Source organism: Pinus tabuliformis, chromosome 1_2 (genome assembly GCF_031772625.1).
Source record: "Pinus tabuliformis cultivar Carrire ecotype Pingquan chromosome 1_2, CPIR1, whole genome shotgun sequence".
Lineage (NCBI taxonomy): Eukaryota > Viridiplantae > Streptophyta > Pinopsida > Pinales > Pinaceae > Pinus > Pinus tabuliformis.
The window spans coordinates 690,772,065-690,792,199 of NC_142298.1; positions in this window are offsets into that span (position 1 = coordinate 690,772,065).

Here is a 20,135-nt window from a genome sequence, read left to right on the forward strand (position 1 = left end):
GGTGGGTGCCTATGTACTGGTATGAGTATGTGCCAGTACAAGATTGTAAACAGGTTTTTCTTATCTTAAATAAAACAACAACAGGTGGTTTTTGTCCCACATTAGATTTCCACCTTATATCATGGTGTTCTTGTGTGCTTCTTATGTGTGATGATTTATTTTGTTTTACTACACCTATTTACTATTCATATGGTTAATGAAGTTTTAATGCATTGATTAAAGATCAACATATAATGGATTAACTGAATCATAAATTTACCGGATATACACTAGTTGCATTAAACACAGTTGCGTGTACACGCGGGTTCCCTTAACTGAAGTAGCGTATATGAATCTAAGTATGGAAATGAAAAAGTTAGTGATTTGCTAATACTGATTCACCCCCCCCCCCCCCAGTGTTATTTCCAACAATTGGTATCAGAGCAGGTCCTTTTCTAGAAGCTTGATCGCTTGAAGGAGATTTGTAGAACAATGGGAAAGAAAGCGCGTTAGAAGAAGAAGACAACTCAAAGGAACAGTGACAGCCTGCCGGTAAGTGGAAGCAAGTATTCAGATTCTGAATCACCTCAGAATGAAGATGAATAAGCAAATGAAGCATCAAATAAAATCATAGATCAACAATATCTATTTAACAAAAGGGAGAGTACCCTCATAAAAGAAGTTACCAACTTAAAAGCTTAGTTGGAGTGTGCCTTCAGAGTACGTCAAATGCTACAGGAGCAGAATAAAGAACAAGAAAATGAGAATCTCAAACTAAGGCAGCAAGTGGAAGAAGGAAAAAACTCTGAAGCAATCTTGAAGAAGCAACATCTAGAAAAGGAAGAACAACATCAGGTTGAGGTAAATATCTTGAAAGGTAAATTAGAAGAAAAAGATAAACTGTTATGATTTCAAGACAGTAATAAGATTTTGGATGATATTCTTAGTAGTCAAAGGTCTTCTGCTATCAAAAATGGTCTTGGATTTTATGAATCTATTGAAGATGAATCTATCTCACAAGGTGAGACAAGGAACTCTAATGCAAAATATGAAATGCTCAACAAGGAGATGAGAGGTCAAACCCATCAACAACCAAGGAAAGATAGTCTTCAAAGAAAATATTTTGCTCCTAAATATCTAAGTGATAAACAGTTATTTCCTCCAATGAATAAATGTTATGTATGTCATAATTATGGACATGTTGCAGCCAGATGCAAAAGTAGAATGGTTCAAGACCATCACATCCCAGGTACTTTAAGGGGTATTGTTTTACTTGCAATATGTTTGGTCACAAAGTTGTTGGTTGCTACAGAAGGAATATGAAACATGTAAGATGTTATGCATGTAGAAAACTTGGACATATAGCAAAGGAATGCAGGAGAAGACTTTGGCCACCACACCAAAAGGAGAAAACATCATCACAGTTGAAGATGTGGAAGAAAAAGGAAGTACAATCAGAAAGATGTGGCATAGCAGAGTATACAGACATGACAGACTCAAAGGAAGCTGAAAGTATGGAACCTTAGTGTTCTAAATCTCATACACAAGTTTCATGAAGACAATTCGCGTGTATATGTGAATTCGAAGCTACACAGTCACGCATATGTTGGTTTGAGGAAAAGCAGTGGGACAGACTCAGGAAAAAGGGTCTGATATGATTCAATCCATTATTTGCTTTGTTTGATAATGGTTACAATCTACTGATGATGTGTGGAAATGTGTTGGTACTCATAAGATGTTGTTTAGAAGTGATTTTCATCCTAACTTGATGATGATGATGCCTTGATACTTCTTGTAGATATATGCATGATTAGATCTAATAGTGAACAGATGGCACAAGTTCAAGGGGAACATATGCTTCAAATAATGCACTGTTGGCATTATGGTTAGAAGTCTTTGGTGATAATTCTTATGTGGCTAAATGATACATCTTGCTACTTATTGTTGGTTGGTCAAAAGAATGGTATTGCAGGTTATAGGTTGCTGATGTTGATGAGAGATGCTTATGGTGCAGATCATATGGTGTATGATAGTTGCTGATGACTATCATGGTCTTGTTTAGGTTGTTGGTCTTTGTTAAAAATGTCATGTATTTCTTTTAAAGACCCATGAGTCATATGATGTAATTTGTAACCCCACTTTGCATGGGAAGGATGATGTAATAATGTCTATTTCAGTCATGTATAAACATTTGGTATATCCCCACTTAGTTGGGTGGATGAGTCAAAATGGTGCATCCCCAGTTCGTTGGGAGATTGATGTATGTATGAGTCATTGGTGATAGGAAGGTCATACTCACTTAGTTGAGTTGTAGAGTCATGTTATTCTTTTGAAAAATATCTTTGCAGACTCTGCATGTGCTCAGGGGGAGCATGGACGGATTGGTACATCTTGGCATGTACAAAGGGGGAGTTCGATCAGAGAATTCAAAATGTGCTCAGAGGAAGCATGGATGGATTGGTACCTCTCAGCGTGTACAAAGGGAGAGCTCAATCAAAGATTTCAACATGTACTCAAGGGAAGTATGGACAACAGAATGTATATCAAGGGAGAGAATATCTTGGTCTGCCCTTTGCCCTTGATATCAAAGGGGGAGAGTGACTTAGTGTGGTTGTTGCCATCAAGTCAAATGGGGGAGATTGTTGGTATTATGATACAGGTATGACTCAAGTGTTGTCCTTGATGGCAACTCACTCAAATGACATATCTCAGTTCAGAATCACAGAATGAAGAAAGAAAGGCATACGCAGGTTCACTATATACCAAGTCTCGTATATACGCAAGTTCACTATATACCAAGTCGTGTACACACACAGGTTCACTATATAGCAAGTCGCATATATACGCAAGTTCACTATATTCCAAGTAGTGTATACATGCAAGTTTACTATATTCCAAGTAGTGTATACATGTAGGTTCACTATATACAAGGGCACGTATAACGTACACACACACTTTCACAGAAGGAAATGCGCGTACATGTCGAAAAAATAAGTTTTGGTCCGTGGTATTTGGTCCATGGTATTTGGTCCGAGGTATTGACCCCAGGTATTGGGTCTAAGGTATTGGTCCTACGTGGTTTTGAACCATGGTATTGAGAGAGGTCTAAACCTATATAAGGAGAAGAAGATTGTAGAGCTATAAAAAGGGTCTCTTTCACCTCTAATTACCTCACATTAATATGTCAATCCGGGAACGTTTTGGTTATTTCAAAGAGTGACTCAATCTGAGGCTATTTGTCAGAGTAATGCTAGTAGTACAGTGTCTTACAAAAACATGAGAGTAAACTAATGCTTATCAATGACTAAGTTCCTTCAAATGACTAAAGCACACACTCTTAAAGCTAGGCAACTTTATCAGTCAAGGGTTCGACAGCAATAGCCCATCCGTTTGGAAACTGATGGAAAGGAAACTAGAGCATGGATCACGAGTCTGGGAGCAAGGAAACAAATGCAAAGGCTCACTACAGCCACAGATCGTCTCTCACACAAAATGCGAGTAAATGAAACGGTAGATAAAAATGGAACGACAAATAGGAAATTGAACAACAAATCTAGAATGGAACAACAATGCTTAAAATGAAACAACAATTCTGAAATGGAACAGCAATCACTATAACTAAACCTCGCGAGTAACAATCAACTCAAATGATCTCAAAAAACTCCAATCTTTCATTCTCCAAGCAAACCATGCAACCAACTAAAGGAAGAACAATAACTCTTAATTATGGAACAGCATGAATCCTGAATCATAAAGAACACACCTTTCAGATAATTACCTTAACACACATACTCAGCATAGAAGCTTCATAACACAATGATAACATTGTTCAATTAAGTCTAATAAGATTTCATTCACTCCGAAAGTATTGACAATATAATGCAGAGTCAATGGAAAGAACATTAATGAACGAATCTTAGCAGAGCATGTAATGTAACTTGTAGAGCATATCAGATTACCAACTAGTGATGATAAGCAAACCACGCAAAAATCAAATCATAGTGATACAGAAGCAAGTGTCCTTCGGGGCCGGGCCCTTAGCCTCAAGGGTACACCGCTTTAAGCTAATCCAGACGCAAAGATAAGATAATCACCAAGTTTATATTAATGCATAGAACAGAAAGTACAATGAGCCAAGTTCAACAAGACTTGATAATAAAAGTTCAGTCTTTAACAAAAAGTTACATAAAAATCATCTCCGCAGACTAATAGTGCCGTCCCTTTATATAAGGGTAACGGTGGAGATGTCTAAGTGATAAGATAAATAAAGCAGTGATCCCTCAGGATCGAAGATCCTGAGGGATTCGCCAAACTGTTAATCCCAATCACTTTTTTTCTCCTCCGCCGAGTTGGTGCCTTCTCCACCTTTTCCAGACCAGTTTGCTTCAGCCTGCTTTGCCTCATTTGCACTCGGTCCTTCGTCAAAGGGAAAACAGTTACTCTGTTCTTATCTTCTTCTTTGGAACAACAGCTCCTCATTTTTACCCTTTCCTGCACAGGAGAATGACAACTATCAGCGGATAAGTCTTACATACTAATTCCACATATTTTATCACAATTCTCTATTGTTTTCCACATTTATGATGTAAAAGATTCATAAGTCCTACTGAAATGATCATTAAAAACATACCTTTTTAGTACTCCACACACCCCCCTGCTTACCATGTTTCATGCCCTCATGAAAACATTGTAGTTGACATGCAAAGCAGTGAGAGAGTAGGCTGGAGAAGGAATCTCATGCGGAGGCCTACAGCCATGGTGAGTGACTAGGTAGTCAAAGAACTCGCTTGTTTGGCCCTAAGGCATCTCATATAGGGCTTGATGTCTGGGTGCAGGGTGCCAGATAATTGGACTGCGAAATCCATATCCTAACCAGAATGGCCTTGCCCTTAAAATGCTTTCACCATAGAGGTTCAAACGATTGGCAGCTAATTGAAAATTCTCATACTTAAATGGTTCCCTAAGCTGGATGTTTGGATTAGAGGTTCGGTACTGGAATTTGGCTGCATCAATGGCGAGGTCTTTGATAGAAAGAAAATATTCTAAACTTTGTCGAATGAGTGCCTCGTGCATGGGTCCCAATGTTTCAATGACACCCGGAGTTTTCATAAGGTTTCTATGTGCTTTCCATAGCCGTACTGGGTCCCTAGGCTCAGCCTTTACCCACAAGTCTAGGCCATTTTCTTGTCTCTAGAAAGTGTTATAGGCTTTGAGCCATTTAATTTGATTAACCCCGAATGAGATGAATGCTTGCAATTGAATGTCCCCAACAAAAGGGCCAGGGTTCAACTCAGTCTCCTGATCTAGCACGAGGTTATGAAAATAAAATTCACATAGCAATCTCTGGACCTTCACTCCATAATGTTTACAACAATCTATAAAGTCATTGATAGTATTAATTTGTATCAAGGCGCCTGCTTTAACAGCCTTTATTTTTAATTGTAAGTATCGTTCCAATAAAAACAGAGCATATTTTTTGGCAGGGGCTTGTTGTGGTAAAAACACAACCCCCCATTTTTGACTTGCTCAACTCAAATAATGGGGACCCTTTCTATAAAAAATTTGGCTAAACACCTTTTTGGATTTTTATTTAGTTGATTGCCCTACGCTTTTGTTAATTTTACATTTTCTTTGGATTCTTGTTTTGATTGCTTTGTTAGAATCGATTTTTTACAAGCTTCCCATTGACGCTTGTTTCGCCTCATTTGGTCAACTGGTTTGAAAATGGCACTCCTTTGAAGTCTCATCATTTATCTAGCCTGGGTTAAAAATGCATAAAATGTACAATATTGCATTTTGTAAATAAATTAGTTCAATAAGGCATTCACTTTAAATATTAACCCATAGCGAGTTTTTACTAATATTTTTCATTTTTAGTTATGCGGCGAAATCATTAAGTATCGATATTTAAGAAATTTACTCCAATTTCTAAATCAATTATTAATCTCGAAAACCCAAAATTTTCAAAGTGGCTGTAGTTATTTTTATTTTTACTTTTATTAAGAGTGGTTGTAGTTTATAAAATAACCCTCCTAAAATAAAATCAAAATCAAAATTGATTGTTAATATTAAATCTCAGATTAATTATTATTTAAAATATAATTAATTTAATTAAACTAAAATTTAATATATATAAAAAAAATATATCGCATCGGGAGTTTCATATATGGCAAGTTTAAAAACCCCCGATACACACCATACCCCCGATGCGATATCGGGTCGGAAGTTTTGTTCGCAACACATTTTACAAACCCCCGATATCCCCTCTCCTTCCCGATGGCCGATATGCGATGGCTTCATAAGGCATGGGGGCATTAACTTAGTTTAAAAGACTCATACGTAGGTTAAAATACTTATGTTTTGTTTTAAAGCTTCAACACTCATACGTATGAGTGGAAAATATAAAGGTAGTTATAATTTTAATTTTATAACAATTTATAATATTAAAGGTTTTATTTATATTAATTAATTAATATAAAATTTAATTAATTAAATTAAATAAAATTTAAATATTATTTAGATTAATATTAACTAGGTTATAAATAGTTAATTATGGTAATTATTTAGATTAACATTAATTAATAATAGTTTAATAAATAATTAGTTTAGTTTAATTTAACAATTAAATTAGAATTTATTATTAGATAATTAGAATTCTAATTTAGGATTAAAATTTTAATTGAAATTCTCTTTTTAGCCCAGCAACAGAATTTCCAGATTTACATCAGATTTGATCCATCAACTTTGGAGGCTCATAGATTGGGTTATACTTGGCCAAATGAGGCCCAGGACGGCTCATTGGAAAGAGAAAATCAAGGAGAACATTTTTTAAGAGGTTTCACTAACAGATTTAATCATTTATTGGGTCAAAAATCAAGCAGAAGATCAAGCTCCGAATTTTGAAAACAAAATCAATTTTCTGAGTTATTTTCTTCATTTTCATTTGTCCAAAACCTCTTCTAATTGCAGATCCATTGGTTAATCATATCTCTGGCCAATTAAACCATCCCAGGCATCAAGAGAAAGTTTATATTTTATTTTCAAGTATTTATTTAAATAGAATTTGATTGGATTTGATTTAAATGCCAGCAATGCCATGTTGATTTTATTGTTGCATTTTAATTTATTTTGATTTCTTTTTGTAGGAAAACAGTGGAAAAAATATGGAGAAAAAGATCTCAATCAATGAGAATGCTCCAGCAATTGAAGATCAGAATTTTGAGCAAGTAAAATTGAATTTAGCAGATTTCTCTTCAACAAACTCTTCTCTCAAGAATTCCTTCACAAATAGTATAAGTAATAGATTGCAAAATGGAATAAAGGCTGCTCTCCTCTACAAATCTAGACTTCTAAAAAGCACTACTGTAATAGGAATTTAGAGTTGTAGGAGAGAGGAGAGAAAATCTCAGATCTGGGGATTATTGAGGATTTTTCTTTGTATCTTGAATTATGTATCAGGGGTAGAGTTTTCACTATTGTGGCTTTAGCTTTGAAGGCAGAAGTTCAAGCAATGTAAAGGACTGTTGGAGACCAAGATCAGAGAAATGGATGAAATAAATTGATATTTTTAATACTACTGTTTCAAATATCAGTTTCATTTTTATGGTAACAGGAATGCCTCATTTTATTCATGTTTGTGCACTGTTGTCAATATGGGTAATTTGTCTCAATCTTGTTATTAGGTATCTCTGTTCTTATGGATTAAAATCTGATTTCTGAGTAACTATTTACTCAGAAATCTGTCTTATAAAACTGATTTATTGAATGGTAATGCATTGTGAACTATTTCCACATATCATTATTCAATTATTGGATTTACTGATTTGATAATTAATATCATTTTTATGAACTACTTCTTGAATGTTGTTGGTTTATTATTTCAGTTAAGAGGTCTCAATGGGATGTGTTTTGGTAACTATAATATCAGTTAATTGAACTACTTCATTAACTTGATATTCATTATAAACAAGACATATTTAAATCTCAATACTTTAATTATCTTTCTCTTAGTTGGGTTAGATCTATATCTGCCTAATTAAGATAGGATTTAGATTAGTTTCTTTTGTTTGCATAATAGAATAAGCTTGCATTTAGAGTAAATTTTACATTCTTTTAAGTCCTCTCCTCAAAGAGGCAAAACTTTAGTTGTAGCTTGGCTGAACCCAAATCAGCTTAAGGGTCATTCTCTTATCTGATCAGCAAGAAGAAGTGATCTGATATCCCTGTCTATTGGTATGTAAAGATACATCATAAACCAATAGCAATAGGGAGAAGGTAACTGGACCTAGTTAAACCAGTCGGAGCCACCACACCAAACGGAAAAGGAGTTGCTTTAAGGTCCGGACCGGGTGATTATCCTCCAATGTTGTTGCAACGATTTTCGAGGCATCAACATTTTTGGCGCTAGAAGGAGGGCCTGAGATTTTTTGTCTATTGGAGTCTTTTCAATTTTAATATTTTATTTATTGTGATGACTCCTCTTAAACTTCCAATTTGGAGTTGTATCCATGGACGTGCATCCTCCAATACTCCACCCGAAGTGGTAAGACTCTTGTCTCAGGTAAAATTCAATGGTAAGAGAAATTCTTCTGCTTTTAACCATGTCTTTCAATTTATTCAAATTGTTTCAAATTACAATTTTCAAGGAATTGATGAAGGCATTTTATGCAGAATTTTTACTCTCACATTTACGGCAAAAGCCAGAAGCTGGTGTAGAACTCTTCCAGTTGCTTCAATCCACAGCTGGGATCAATTTGTTACAATTTTCATTTGTAAATTCGACGGCTATGATTATGAACAGGTATGTGAGGAAATTGAATATCTACGAAGATTTGAAAATGAGTCTATTAATGATTTTAATATTCGATTTTATTTGAATTGTTTAAGATTTAAAGATGAAGATAAACCTACGGAAGAAGAATCATTAGATTGGTTTGAATATATTTGTTCTCTTCCACCCATTCCCAATCCATATGAAATTAATTCAAGTTTTGTTTCATCCCCTTCTAATATAAATGAGAATCCCAATATGGATGTGCAAATAAATTGTGATGAAGTGGTTTCACAAAGCTTGAAAAATATTTCTATTCAAATGCAAGAAGACAACAACAACAATTTTGGAGAAAAAGCCGCCTTGAAATCTGAAAGCTACTTTGAAGTAAATTCGGAAAATCAAATCGCAAATCAGCAAGTACAACCAGCAATCAAAATGCAAACTGTTGTACAAATTTCTGAATTTCTCCATGATGAGCAAATGCCAAAATCAGAGAAGCAAAGCAGCGTTCTTCAAGAAAGCATACGCACACAAAGGAATGATCAGCAATCTGAAATTTACAATGAGCATAATGCACAAGAGTTCTCAAACAGAGACAGTTTTAAATGCATTGTTTCAGGTTCACATTTTTCCCTTTATCCTGATATTTTCAATGATGGTAATATTTTTCCTCTTGGTATTAATGATATTTCAGAAATTAAAGAGGATGATTTAAATGAATTACCATTAAATTTTTATCAAGATAAAGAAACAATAATTGATCATTCTTTTGCCACTAATGAACATGAGATTTTTGTTCCTCCTTGTTTTGGTATATTGGATGAAATCGAAGGGAATTCCAGGCAATCTTGTGAGGTCATTTATGATGATTACTCTGACATTGAGGATGTTGATTTTTATTCTTCTCAAGAGAATCCTCATGATAAAATTCAAATAACATCTGAGGATGAAGAACGCTTCAATTTAGGAATTATCCCAACTAATCCTCATTTTAGAGCAGCAAATTATCTTCATGACTTCACCATTCAAGAAAACATTCCAATCTATGATTCATATCATAATCAAGCTCTCATTCCTACTCATAATCATAATTCGTTTTCTAGTTCACAAGTTGGAATTCGAAATTACTCAAATTCCATAATTTTGGCCAATCCTTGTGAAAAAGAAATCATTTCAAAACAATCCCAATTGTGCTGTAACATTAGTTGTACAAATAGTGATTTCATTTTAGCTTTTCTTTCACAGTTATTTTGTTTAAACTTATATTTATTTTCTGATTTTATTTTGCAAAATTTTCACACTTTTCGCTGGCATATTGAACACCTTACTATCAAACACTCAATTGATGCATTGCCCGATTGGGAAATTGAAGTTTCATATTATAATCATGAGCATCAAAAGATATCAATATTTCAATTTCAATCAATGTTAATGTTTCATCAAAAGCTTTTATTTTTTCAAAGGCAATGTCAACAAGAGAATGTATTTTTGCAATCTGGCCAGCAATTCAATTCAATTAATAATTTTCCATTTCATTTGAAAGATTTCCATCCATTTTTCATTAATTCATTTGAAAAATATTTGGAAATTTTTCTCTCAAAGGAAATTGTTAATAGCTTAATATTTGTACATAACACTAACAATTTTTTCCAAGCCTTTGAATTTGAAAGCTCATATCCAAAATTCGGCCTGTCATCTCCTCTTTTGAACGTTTCCCAATCATTAACGGAAATCCATCCAGAATTTTGTGATCCAATTGGTGAAGAATTGGAAAACAAATTTCAAGAGAAGGAGATTTTAATCAATTTGCTAACAATAACTGTACATTCTGATTTCATATTTAATTTTCTTAGTTTAATTAGATTTGTATGTTTATTACTAACATTTGAACTGTACATAAATGCAGCGATTAAAATGAGAAAATGGCTACACTGGAAATATGACTATACTTAGTCATTTTCATGTATATGGTTAGAATAGGAGTAGAATTAATTTAGTTTGTTTGTTTTATGTAGTTAATTTATTTTCAACAGTTCTGTAGATTAAAAATAAAACAAAGCAATCAGCCATTCTCATACATGTTCACTGAAAACATTTTCTCCTTATCAGAAAGTTTTAATTATTGTTTTCCTTTTTTTTAATTTCTTACAGCAATACCTCTACTCTGCCTATTCTGAATAATCTCTTGATTAAATTCAATTAAGGTTGCACATGGCATCGATCGCTTCAAAGCCACTTTTCTTTATTTTGAGATTTCCTTCTAAGATTTTCTTTTGAAATTTATATGATAAAGGTTGAGGATATAAAAGCTTCATGATCTCATTATCCCATGAAATGTATGACTGTCTATGATAAGATTAATTCTAATTCAATCATTATTAGTCAGTCTAACCTTTCACGGTAATCATATGAAGTTCATATTATCTTCCTCGAAATTTGTTAAGAATGTCCATTCTGCTGTGTGCACACCTTCAAATTTGTTTTGATATTTTTCCACAAGTAGTGGCTTTATCCCATTCTGATCTTTAGTTTATTATTTGATGCTACAAAACACATCATATTCATTTACTAAAGGTATTACTGAACAGTGGCTATAACAATACGGATTCTTCTCAAGTTATTCAGAATAAGTAGAGATAATAAATTGTTGTTTCAATTCAAAAGGGGAGCCTATTTTTATATTTATTTCTGGTAAATTTTGAACATGAATAAACAAATCTTATTTAGGCTGATTTCACACTTAGATTTAGAATAAATGATGAGATGATCTTGAACAAAGTCGAAATTTTGACAAATCAAAGGAAGAATTTGAAGATTCATAAGGTAAAATTTGCAGACAATTTCCTTCCAGGTATGCATTTGCAAGTTCGTTCTCATCTCTTATTAGTTTCTCTTTTCCTTAGTTTATTTTTTATTTGTGTTCTGTTTTATTTACAAGTTTTCATTTGTTTTCGAAACTTGAAGTAAGCAACAAACCCATTTCAAATTGCAACAGGTTCAGGGAAATTTTATTTTTGATTCATTAGAATTTGAACATTCTTTAACTTTGTTTTTATTTACATAGAAAACCCAATTGAAATTCCATGGAATATCATAAGACCATTTGCATCATAAGATTTCATTGGAAGTAATTCTTAGCATTTCTTTGCTCATCAAAGACCTCCGATGTATTATCTTACTCATATGCCATATCGCATTTCGCATATCGGAGGTTTGCAAGTGAAGTATACTTCCATGATCATGAATCGTTGATCTCCGATAAATGACTTTACCGATATTGCGATGACCACATAATTCCGGACCCGATATGAAATTCAAAACAAATTCATAAAAATATCGCGTCCGTTCAATCACAATAATGGTAGGAGCATAACTTTAAAAGGACTGATGTCTCGGATCCGATATGTTATCGAATTTTCATCATAAAAGTTATCGGGTCTGTTATTCATCGCATATCGGCATCGCAAGAAATATATTGTGTTACATCGGATGCTTAAGTTTGCCAATCGCCGATTAGTTATGATATCCACCGCATCGCCCATATTGCAATCGCTTCATCACATTTTTATGGCCATATCATTATTCCAAATTTGCAATGCACAATGTGCAATGTGAAAAATATAAATCGCGAGATGCGATGTGCGATATAAGAATTGAAGCATGACCGTCCCCGATTCACAATATAACAACGCTTCAATGATGCGATCACTCCATCTCATAACACATCTTTTCTTCGCATGATCTCATATTGGCGATTCGCCATTGCAACCTTTGATGCGAGAACTTCCAATGCATGCCTCTAAGCCGTTAACATTTAATCAATATATGACATAGCAATAAAATTGAAGTCTTGCAAATTAAACTTAAAGCATGGTGAAGAAACATGTTGTGTGGATCATCTGATGAGGCGATGTGTTAAAGCGAGCTTGGATAACCACTATGGGAAAAAGGCAATTGATGACAAATTTGCAGCATACAAAAAATCATTTCAATTTCTCATACATTTTAGTTTTAAATATATAATTCCATAATTAAAAATGGAATTCAAGACCTCTATCTTCATATTTAAATTTTATTATCTTGGATTTGGTCTTGATTCTGAACAATTTATCAAATCATGGAGTTTATATGAAACGTATAATATTCTGAGGAATAGTCATTACTGCAAATTCTCATTCTCATCTCTGATGCATTTCTTATAATTTCAATTTCCTTGAATACTAAGCATTCCATTTTTATATTTTACTGTTTGCTTTAGTTTAAATAAAATAAACAATGATTTTGGGTTATAGGATTTTGGTTAGTTTGACTTCTTTATGTTTTTAATGATAATTAAAATAAGAAGTCAGCTAGTTTGGAGAAATTGATACCTTTCAGGTAAGATCAAAAGAAATTATCCAATGGTAAGATTCATGTACCCACTTTCATTAATTTCCATTTCGTTACTTTAGTTTCAGTTTTGTTTTTGCTGATATAAAAAATCTTTTTTGCAGTTCTTCATTTAAAGCTTTCAATCCTCTGCCAGATCATATTTTCGAAGTCCATACTCTTCTCCTGGCTTAATTTCATGAAGCAGCGATGATCTTCGATGAAACAGCTACACCAGGAAGTTTCTGAACCTTTAGTTTGTTTCTTTAAGCATTCCTTTCATTGGAAAACAATTAAGATGATGCTTTGAAACAAGAAAATTAATATCAGACAGAAAGTTTTCATGGTGGCTGAATTTTATCGTCACTGCTATCCAAAAAGCCTAAAACACTTACAACCCTGCAAGGTATGATTTTTCTAAAATCTCGACATCAGAAGGAATGATTACACGGTTATTTTCTTTTTCTTCATATTGTTGAGACATTGGTATAAACATTCTTGTTTGAGTTTATCTTTCGAAACTTGGATTTTCTTTTCCACTTTTAAAATTTCATCATTTTTAGTTTTGTTTGTTGATTCCTTTCTCATTTTAGCATAAGAATTCTTTTCCTTTGGTTTTCAGTTTTGATTTTGGTGACTTTGCCGTGATTTATATGGAAGTTCTTTTTGTTACCTAACAATGGTCAGGATACGTGGAGAAAAATTGTTAATAGTCACCTATTAGATTTTTCTTGAATCTCTTAGTGAAGTTTGATTTTCTTATTATAAAGGTAGACATACTTAAGGAAGAGATTACTAATCAAGAGAAGTTGGCAAAGTATCATAAAATCTGAAAAATTTCTTTTTCATCAAATTGTAATCATTTTGAGATTTCAAAATTTCATTAGGATCTTTCATAGTTCTATTATCAATCAAGAAAAGTTATTTTTAATCAAGTAAAGACACTTTACAGCAAAGCACCTTCAACTTTGAAATTGTCATTCTTAACTCTTAAGGAGTTAATGATTCTCCCTGTCCCAAAGAGTTTTATTTTTCTAGAGTGTAATCCAGAAATATATTTAAACTTAAAAGATAAGAGGTCTCATCATGAGCCTGCTTACCATGATCATAGGGGAAAAATAGGCTAACATTACCAACACTGCTAAACAAACCAGGGTAATGGCTTATGATTGCAAACAATTATAAGACAAGGGGTCTCATCACGAGACAACTTGTTCAGTCCAATTTTAACCAGTGAATGGCATTGTCAACTATCTGGCCACCAAACCAGGACAATGGATTTTAAGAGAAATAAAAATAAAAATTCAAAGAAAATAAACATATATAAATGGATTTATCTCTAGATCAATATTTCTTAAACAGATGGGATTTTGAATCATTTATGATTAAAAGGTAACCCTGTCGAAACTATAGATGTTTGCTCGCAGGAGTGGCTCTACCTATGACAAAGGAGTATATTTTAAAAGCTAAGCTGTAAAGTGACCCCTGCTTTATCTCTACAACTAATTAAGGACTAATGTAGAGTTTTGAAATATTTTAATGTATGAGGAATTTTAACAAAAATTACAATTAGATGATTCTTGCTTTTATTCAGACTAATGAACTTAGTCAAGTATTTCAAGCATAATTTTATCTTCGTTAATTATTTTTACTTTAATCTTATTCATATCAAACAGAGATAACTGGTTCTTCTCCCGCGTGTCGCCATTGTTGTGGTAAAAACGCAACCCCCCATTTTTGACTTGCTCAACTCAAATAATGGGGACCCTTTCTATAAAAATTTTGGCTAAACACCTTTTTGGATTTTTATTTAGTTGATTGCCCTACGCTTTTGTTAATTTTACATTTTCTTTGAATTCTTGTTTTGATTGCTTTGTTAGAATCGATTTTTTACAAGCTTCCCATTGACGCTTGTTTCGCCTCATTTGGTCAACTGGTTTGAAAATGGCACTCATTTGAAGTCTCATCATTTATCTAGCCTGGATTAAAAATGCATAAAATGTACAATATTGCATTTTGTAAATAAATTAGTTCAATAAGGCATTCATTTTAAATATTAACCCGTAGCGAGTTTTTACTAACATTTTTAATTTTTAGTTATGCGCCCAAATCATTAAGTATCGAGATTTAAGAAATTTACTCCAATTTCTAAATCAATTATTAATGTCAAAAACCCAAAATTTTTGAAGTGGTTGTAGTTATTTTTATTTTTACTTTTGTTAAGAGTGGCTGTAGTTTATAAAATAATCCTCCTAAAATAAAATCAAAATCAAAATTGATTGTTAATATTAAATCTCAGATTAATTAAATTAATTATGATTTAAAATATAATTAATTTAATTAAACTAAAATTTAATATATATAAAAAAAATATATCGCGTCAAGAGTTTCATATATGGCAAGTTTAAAAACCCCCGATACGCACCATACCCCCCGATGCGATATCGGGTCGGAAGTTTTGTTCGCAACACACTTTACAAACCCCCGATATCCCCCTCCTTCCCGATGGCCGACATGCGATGGCTTCATAAGGCATGGGGGCATTAACTTAGTTTAAAAGACTCATACGTAGGTTAAAATACTTATGTTTTGTTTTAAAGCTTCAACACTCATATGTATGAGTGGAAAATATAAAGGTAGTTATAATTTTAATTTTATAACAATTTATAATATTTAATGTTTTATTTATATTAATTAATTAATATAAAATTTAATTAATTAAAATAAATAAAATTTAAATATTATTTAGATTAATATTAACTAGGTTATAAATAGTTAATTATGGTAATTATTTAGATTAACATTAATTAATAATAGTTTAATAAATAATTAGTTTAGTTTAATTTAACAATTAAATTAGAATTTATTATTAGATAATTAGAATTCTAATTTAGGATTAAAATTTTAATTGAAATTCTCTTTTTAGCCCAGCAACAGAATTTCCAGATTTACATCAGATTTGATCCATCAATTTTGGAGGCTCATAGATTGGGTTATACTTGGCCAAATGAGGCCCAAAACGGCTCATTGGAAAGAGAAAATCAAGGAGAACATTTTTAAAGAGGTTTCACTAACAGATTTAATCATTTATTGGGTTAAAAATCAAGCAGAAGATCAAGCCCCGAATTTTAGAAACAAAATCAATTTTCTGAGTTATTTTCTTCATTTTCATTTGTCCAAAACCTATTCTAATTGTAGATCCATTGGTTAATCATATCTCTGGTCAGTTAAACCATCCCAGGCATCAAGAGAAAGTTTATATTTTATTTTCAAGTGTTTATTTAAATAGAATTTGATTGGATTTGATTTAAATGCCAACAATGCCATGTTAATTTTATTGTTGCATTTTAATTTATTTTGATTTCTTTTTGCAGGAAAACAGTGGAAGAAATATGGAGAAAAAGATCTCAATCAATGAGAATGCTCCAGCGATTGAAGATCAGAATTTTGAGCAAGTAAAATTGAATTTAGAAGATTTCTCTTCAACAAACTCTTCTCTCAAGAATTCCTTCACAAATAGTATAAGTAATAGATTGCAAAATGGAATAAAGGCTGCTCTCCTCTACAAATCTAGACTTCTAAAAAGCACTACTGTAATAGGAATTTAGAGTTGTAGGAGAGAGGAGAGAAAATCTCAGATATGGGGATTATTGAGGATTTTTTCTTTGTATCTTGAATTATGTATGAGGGGCAGAGTTTTCACTATTGTGGCTTTAGCTTTGAAGGCATAAGTTCAAGCAATGTAAAGGACTGTTGGAGACGAAGATCAGAGAAATGAATGCAATAAATTGGTATTTTTAATACTACTGTTTCAAATATCAGTTTCATTTTTATGGTAACAAGAATGTCTCATTTTATTTATATTTGTGCACTATTGTCAATATGGGTAATTTGTCTCAATCTTGTTATTAGGTATCTCTGTTCTTATGGATTAAAATCTGATTTCTGAGTAACTATTTACTCAGAAATCTGTCTTATAAAACTGATTTATTGAATGGTAATGTGTTGTGAACTATTTCCACATATCATTATTCAATTATTGGATTTACTAATTTGATAATTAATATCATTTTTATGAACTACTTCTTGAATGTTGTTGGTTTATTATTTCAGTTAAGAGGTCTCAATGGGATGTGTTTTGGTAACTATAATATCAGTTAATTGAACTACTTCATTAACTTGATATTCATTATAAACAAGACATATTTAAATCTCAATACTTTAATTATCTTGCTCTTAGTTGGGTTAGATCTATATCTGCCTAATTAAGATAGGATTTAGATTAGTTTCTTTTGTTTGCATCATAGAATAAGCTTGCATTTAGAGTAAATTCTACATTCTTTTAAGTCCTCTCCTCAAAGAGGCAAAACTTTAGTTGTAGCTTGGCTAAACCCAAATCAGCCTAAGGGTCATTCTCTTTCCTGATCAGCAAGAAGAAGTGATATGATATCCCTGTCTATTGGTATGTAAAGATACATCATAAACCAATAGCAATAGGGAGAAGGTAACTGGACCTAGTTAAACCAGTCGGAGCCACCACACCAAATGGAAAAGGAGTTGTTTTAAGGTCTGGACCGGGTGGTTATCCCCCAATGTTGTTGCAGTGATTTTCGAGGCATCAACAGGGCCCTACATGATATTACGTCATTGTATAAAGAACACAAGGTATCCATCTATTTGATAACAGTATCTAGCCTGCGAGTTACCTTTGCAACTTTCTCCTGTTCCTTTTGCCACCCTTCAAAGGCTTGGCTTTCGGATTGATTGACGTCCCTTAGTTGCTGTTGGAGTTCTTCATACTTCTCACGAGGGACGATTTGCTCTCTAAGCTTCTCCATTTCTTGCTGAGCCTGTTTCAATCCTTTGTGCAAGGTCCTTGTCTTTGGATCTCTTTTCCATGCATCAGTGGAGGCCGCGAGTTTTACCTGAACTTTCTTATTGCGTTGTTTAGAGTTCAGAACCCTTATCACCCCTGAGGGTGGTGCCTCTGTTTGAATCTCCTTGTTGTCTTTTTCTTTTTTAACACGAATACCGGCTGGCAGCTGTTTCTTTTCAAATGGAACAGCAGCTGGACCTTCAGCTTCATTTGGAACAGCAGCTGGGCCTTCAGCTTCATTAGGAACAGCAGCTGGGCCTTCAACTTCATTTGGAATGGTAGCTAGGCCTTCACCTTCAATTGGAACAGCAGATGGATTTTCAGAAAGGTTTTGATCAATAGAGCGATTTTTAGTTCTCCGCCATTTTATCCTGTGGTTTCTTACTGCAGTGGTCATCGTTTTCTTACTGGCGGCCTTCCTTGTCCTCTGCCTTGCTTTCAGGGTCTTGATCTGCTGGTGGAGTTGGGCTATTATACTCAATAAACTTCGTTGTTCCTTTCGTAATTCTCTAATTTCCAATGTTTTATTAGAAGGAACAACAGGCTTTTTGCTGCATTCTGGGCCGTGACTAGTCGCCTGATCTTTCTCCTGGGGTACCTCTTCACTGTTTTGTGCTGGCTGTTCTGGGGTAAGAACCCTAGCTGGTTCTGTAGCTTCGATTTCTATCCTCACTTCCTCTGGAATTTCCTCTGGTGCCGTGGGAACAAATTGTTCCCTCTCAGTATCTCCTATCTCCTTCTCATCATGAACGAGCAGAGTTCCTTCTTTTGCCTCTTCTGCATGTGGTTTTTCGGGTACATCTTCTTCCTGGGGTTTGTCGCGGAGGTAGGATGGAGTGGAGGGTTGGCCATACTCACCCGTATTGGCTAAGATTGCGGCCAATTCCTCTTCTCCCACTAGTTCCTGTGGTGGGCTACCGACCTACTGTCCCATTTCCTCCTCCTGCCTAGATTGTCCATCTTCTGCCTCAGGATGCTCAATTTCCATTTGAGGGTTCTCGGCTTCTATCTCAGGATGTTCAACTTTTGTCTCAGGGAGCTCAGGTCCTGTCTCAGGAGGCTCGGCTTCTGTTTCCAAATGCTCAGCTACTTCATCATTTTCCTCTTCGGATCGCTTAGGCTCCTCGGCCTCTCCTTCCTTTTCTCTTTCAACTTGTTCTTCTTCTATTTTTGGTCGTGAGGGTTGTTCATCCTCAATTACCATTGGCTGGCTAGTGCTTTCCTAGAGTTTTTCCAGTCTTCCTCTTATTCGGGCTAACCGGACTGATTTTCTGCATTTCTCTGGCTGTTCCGGTGTATCAGTGTCATGTTTACGCTTTGCTGATTCCTGGCGGGTTTCTAGTCGTTCGAATGTGCTTGCAACATGTTTTTGTTTTCTTAATTCTCTGCGGTTTTCCGGACGTTCTCGTGTGCTCAGAGTATGTTTACGTTTTGGGGAAGGCGTTGTCGCTCCCCCCTCAATTATTGCAATTAATTTTTTCCAGCTGCTTTGTTTCTGGGTGAGACTATGACTAACTATTAGTCGGATTAATCCATGCTGGCTGACAATTGACTCTACATGCTGTGCCTTTTTAGGCTTCGTGCGGCGTCATGAAGTAAAGAATTCAAAAGTGCAGGAAGGTTTACAGAGCATTTCTGCTTTAAAACAGCTAAGAGTTTAAGGTGTCGTGGCCTTACCACGTGTTTTCTCCCCTCGCAGGTGATGTAGCTTTTCACTGTTCTCGCTAATTCTGCCCAGGGTTCTCCTAGCGTTGCTGGCAGGACTCCCTTCCCTTTAATTGTTAAGATCTGGCCTTCGTCCTGGAAAATTTCCATGATCTTCTGGATTCTTTCCTTCTTCAATGTCCATACAGGTCCGATGGCTGGTAGTCCCGAGACTTCAGCAATTATATCGTCGGTGACTGCTATCTGCTTCCCTCGCACTGTGGAGTGATCCTCCTGCAGGTTCTACAGAAATTCCATCGCCACTGTTTCATTGGACTCCTTCAGGCGACTGAGATAAGTCAGCCACCCTGCTCTTTCCAAGATCTCCCGAGTAGCAGCGGAGACTGTCAACTTCTGTGGTTCGCTTCGAACTGCCCTGCCTCCCATGGTTTCACTGTGGATTCTCAATGGAACAGCATCTGCTTGTGCTGTTTG